Genomic DNA, 5,351 nt, shown 5'->3' with positions numbered 1-5,351 from the left:
TGCTTGATCAAAACAAAGCTAAAACGATCCACGACAGTTTAGGGTTTTCACCGCATAACCGGAACGTCCTACGCGTGATCGGGCCTAGCAGATACGGAAGATGATGAAAACTACTCCTACAAGAGGCCTAAAAACCAACATAACGCCAATTCCCGGAACATCCCTTGTAGGAACGGTAAACAACATCCAACGCACTACCGGATCATCCGACCCCAACGTAAGGCCTAACTATGCAGATATTAAACTAATCCTTGCGGAGCAAGGAGCAACTATAACGGATCGGATCTACTAAGTAACGAATAAGCAAGATGCTGCCCTTACACCCAGATAGGTGTAAGGGCAGCTAGGTGTCGAGGGACGGCATTGCCACGCAGATATGCACGAGAAAGCATCAATGCAAGCCCCTAAACACCTAATGATAAGTAGTACTGCTCGCCATCAACAACGCTTCAGCACGAGCAGTACAAGGTAGACGAATAAACGTATACTGCCTAGATCGCGAGATGCGATCTAGGTAGCATGGTGCTTACCCGGAAGAAACCCTCGAAGGAAGGGGTGGCGATGCGCCTGATTTGTGTTTGTTGTGAACGATGATTGTCCTCCTTTTCCGATAACCCTAGATACATATTTATAGTCCAAGAGACTTTCTAATTGAGACGTGCACCTAACCGTGCACGGGCCAGACTCTATCTGTTAATTCTAAACACGATGCGATCTAATATATTATAAATACATAGGCAGTTAAGCCCAAACTCTTCGCGCAAGGCCGCTTCAAAGATGATCCACGTGTAATCTTCAAAGCCCATCTTCACTTACGGCCCATCTCCTGATTTGGCCAAAATCGGGTGATAACAGGAGGTCGGCGGATCAGCTTGCCTCTCTCCCAGATCTGGCTTGGTTTTGTGCCACACCGTCGGTTCTCCCCTATATGTGGCGGTGAGCAGCGTGAGCAGTGGCAGTGGAGGTGTGGGCATGGGCTGCATGGCAGCCGATCTGGTGCACGTTCTTCCAGATCCGTTTGGTTGCAGGCCGTTGTGTGATCCGATCCGTAATGAGTGAGTGCCCTCACATTAGTGGAAAAAAAATCCACTATACACTAGCAAGAATTCTATCAAGTTTTTCATACGATTGGCATATCTCTGCGATTAGCCCACGTAAATTGTCTCGGGAGAGCTACCTCTCTAAGATCAAGACTCTCAATAATAGCGCTGAAAATAAAAAGTCCACCGTGCATTCAAAGTATCATTATTTTTTCCTATTGTCTCCAGATATATACATTACATACATATACATATATAAAAGCCAAACCCCTTTGCCGGAAGGGCAGCGTTTCAAGTACTGTGCTGGTTATCTTTTATCCAATCAAATATTGACGCGTCTACATTTTTTACTGTAGACGGGCGTGTTTGAGTTTTCTTCGCCCTTTCTTTTCGTGTGGGAAATCCATGTTTACCGGCTCCGTTCCGGTTACCCCTTCTTATCTCTCCCGGTTATCTTCCGGTTTCCCGGTGTAGTAGTTTGATCGTGGCCCTGTTTTGCCATCAAGAGCGGTCAAAGCGGTGCCACCGTTGCCACGTTGAACAATCCAGAACCTCCACGATTCCCTCAAAGAAAACTCCAGGACCTCCACGATTGGCAGTCCATATCCACCCGCAGAGGCCGGCGTCCTCTTCTCCGTTAGGGCATGTCCAATGATGGGCGCCTATTTAGACGCTTAAGTGGAGATTGAATTGGAAATTGATCCTTGAGTCAGGTTAAGCGGCTGCAACTCCAACGCATGCATGGAATTTTGAGGCGCTTGTTTCCCCAATTAACTACCCTGATCTCTCTGCTGAAGCCAACAAGCGCCGGCTCAACAATTTGCGTCCACGCTTGATAATTAGCGCCCATCGACCAGGATTGCTGGTCACAACTGCCTACCGTCCGGGATTGGAATCCTAGCGCCCTGGAATAAGCGCCCGCGATGTACATGCTCTTAGGCGCCTGCCGAGCCAACCATTGGGACGCTCTTTTCCGTCCCGAGGGAGCACACCTTTCTCTCCCTACCGAGGTTGCTAGCGGCGTGGTGGAAGAACCTCCGCGCTTTCCTCTTCCACGTCTTTCCCAGCTAGAGGAGAGGGCGTGTGTGTGGTCGCCGGCAGAGCAATTGCCATACCTCGCCGCCATTGTCTCCGCCTCCTCCCGGTGTACGCCTTGGTCCTTGCGAAAGTCGGAGCTCTCCGTACAGCGCCGCAGGCGATCTCGCACATGGAGGTTGCCGTCTGGAGTTCCCCACCAGCTACCCGGCCGTCCACCTTGAAACAGCAGCAGAAGTGAAGTGATGAGGACGAATTCGTTATCATCTTCCCCTCTCATGTCTGCTGATTCTTCTCCGTGTCCAGCGAGTACAAACAGTTGCACCAGCAATGCAGGGGTCGGTGTAGCGGGGACAAAGAGGGGTACCTTTAGGGTCGTCTCCAGTTGGTCTGCTGGCGAGGTGCATCCGGTGTGGTCCATGACGTCCCCGTGGAGCGGATGCCGCAGCCGGAGCAGAGCCCCGCGCCAGCGGCGCTGCTTGATCGACGACTTCCTTTCTCCTCCCGTGCTCTAATAAATTTTCTGAAGCTCGATCTCTTTCGCTGCAGAACCAAGGTATAATTCTATGAAAATTAGCTTTTTAACGAGCAATTGGTTCTTCATTTGCAGGATGGAAGGCGTGGCTGTTCTCGACCTTGAGCGCCATGATGACGATGTCCAGTTCCTCCAGCCTATATACTTTCAGAGAGCCACGCCCCTCTTCTTCCGAAAACTCATGCATCTCCTGCCGAAGCCTTGCTCCTCCTTGGCCCATCAGACACCGGTGTCTACTTGCCGCCAACACCTGGTCACTGCTATTTCTCATCCTTTTTGTTTGATTTCATTGATCCTTCATATTTGCATATATCTGATTGCTGCTTGCTGTTTACTTTAGCTGCAAATAATTTGGAAAGGCATCAGTATGCAGTACCACTAGCACAGCTCAAATTGTTTAGTCTTCAGCGGTAGCCACTCATAAGGCCGATGTGTATGTTGTCGATGTCCGGCCATGTACTCTTGCTCTCTACTGAGTTTTATTGAGCTTTGTGTATAGAAATTAGGTGCTTCTATTCCGCTAATGTGTATAGAAATTGGGTGCTTCTATTCAGCTAATGTGTATAGAAATTGGGTGCTTCTATTCAGCTAATGTGTATACTACTGTAGTCATGTTGAACATGTCAACATAAACAAAAGCACCCAATTAGCTTCTATCCAGGCTCTACAAGCTACCAACAAATTGGTTAATCTTTTTGGTCAGGCGCACGAATAGGACGGAATCAAACAGTTACAGAGGTAAGAGATGTCCACCTTATGATTTCTAAGCCTCAGAAATTCAGTCACACTAGAAAAGATCTACAGGTGATCTACTGAAGTTTTTTGTGTACGAAAAGAAGTTCAATTCATGTAGTTATTAACCTCAGCAGAAGAAAAAGCAAGACCCTCCATGCCCCATTCCACAATCAAGCAATACCAGAGATTAAATTTCAGAGACACGGAACTGCACCTGCTGCACTACCAATGACCTTCCTGATGCCCTCAACAGTGTTCCTTCGGGCTAACCTGCTCTGCGACGACGATGCTCACAAGCTCCTTGGCACCACTATACGCATTACGGTGACTGTTACCCATCCACAAGGAACTTATATGGTGTCATGGGCGACAGTGGACTCAGCCCTATGAAGAACTTGAGCTTGGCTACACACGAGGTCTGTCGACAGGTCCGTAGATGTCTGGCGCCGTGCCCGTGCCCAAACGGCAGGAGAGCAGCGTCACTGTGCATGGACGACCACCATCTGATGCATCCCTATATTATGGAAACAAAATCTGTAAAATAGTAAAAGGAAAAAAAAAACCTCGACAGAGAATAGTGTTGAGCATTTGTAATCTATTGTTAACAACCTCGGCAGAGAATTTCAGATATAGATAAGCAAAGTAAGCCAACCTAGCATGTAATCACTACATATAGCATGAATTAATGAATATTGACAGATTTATGTACCTATCACTCTACTTCTACATGCATACAGTCCAGAAGTCGAACACCTTGGATTTTGTTTTATGAACCACATAAATAATTTACATGCCACATTGTTGAACTTATACGACATTTATTCAAAAGAAATTCTTATCCACTTAAACTAACACTAAATTTATGCGTGATAACAGAGTAGTGCTGCCAGCCCATTGACATTGAAGTTTCATAGGTTTAAGAAGCCATGTTATCATCCCAGGCCAACATCACAGCTCGAGTAAAGTAGCCTTTCTACTTCCTTATGCAGTGAGCACTTAGGCATCTAAATAGCATCCAGAAATTGCTAGGTAAAGAAATTCCAAATCAACACATATGAATTTTTTGCCATCATCAAAACTAGATCAAGCACATAATGGAAAAGGTAATGGTGCGGGACGGGATGTGTACCAGCAAATCTTCTCTTCCTACTCGCTGTGACGGGTGGGGTGCTCCGTCAATCCTGGTTGGCAGCCAGTTATGGTCACGCGGACTCTGTGCCAACCTCCGGCTGAGCGGCGGCGAGATGAAAGGAGTGCGGCTACCACGCACAAGGCCACAAGGATGGAATGATGGTGGATCGATGAAGCGCCACTTCCCGTGTTCCGCTGCACCGACAGGCCTTCGCCGGACCACCGCTGATGAGACGGATCCTCACCTTCTGGCGCTGTGGGCCCGCCAGATGTGCGGCCACCTTCCTTCGGATGAAGACTGTAGGACGCGAATCGAAGCCGCCGGCTTGCCCTCATGCCCCACTCCTCCATTTTCTTTGACTCAGACTACCGCGGCACCTTCCCGTCCTGCTCGGGTAAGGTTTTCATGCGGAGGCGCAGCAGGCCGCGAGAAGGCAACACAGATGCAGGCTACCGGCGGAGGGGCCCGATGAAAGCGCCGATGAGCGTCCGGCTGCACTGATTTGGCAAAAATCGAGGGCTTTGCGAACGCAAAGATCGACAGAGGAAGCAAGAGAAAAGGGGACTCGACTTTGGGGAAAAGGTGAGCAGGAGCTACGCCGTACAGGTGTGCTGTGTGCCTGTGACATGTTGTGTTTTTATCCTTGCACGCGTTCATATTTCAGACTTGTTTAGGCTCCTGTCATCGATGTGTGAGGAAGTGCTTTTGTATGTGTAAAAAATATTATGAAATACAAAAACTAAAGAATACAGCACAAGAAAATTAGTCACGGTTACAAATTCACATTAATAGAAATTATCTGTTAGATGTAGATGGGCTGCAGCCCAGTAAGGCAGCCCATGTAGTCTACAATTCCTGAAATCTCAAGGCCCAT

The 5,351-nt window shown here is 48.1% G+C and overlaps 1 long non-coding RNA gene across 1 annotated transcript; it reads right to left on the bottom strand.

The window, feature by feature from the left end:
- Positions 1-1,253: 1,253 nt before the first annotated feature.
- Positions 1,254-5,082, bottom strand: LOC127331840 (uncharacterized). Its single transcript, XR_007870036.2, has 5 exons — positions 4,475-5,082; positions 3,560-3,859; positions 2,711-2,950; positions 2,443-2,618; positions 1,254-2,294 (listed from the first exon to the last, which is right to left on the bottom strand). It is a non-coding gene; the product is annotated as an uncharacterized lncRNA (long non-coding RNA).
- Between the last annotated feature and the right edge of the window lie 269 nt (positions 5,083-5,351).

The sequence above is a fragment of the Lolium perenne genome, chromosome 2 (genome assembly GCF_019359855.2).
Source record: "Lolium perenne isolate Kyuss_39 chromosome 2, Kyuss_2.0, whole genome shotgun sequence".
NCBI lineage: Eukaryota > Viridiplantae > Streptophyta > Magnoliopsida > Poales > Poaceae > Lolium > Lolium perenne.
Note: the sequence above shows the minus strand (reverse complement) of the source record. Positions and strands in the feature narration are given on the sequence as shown.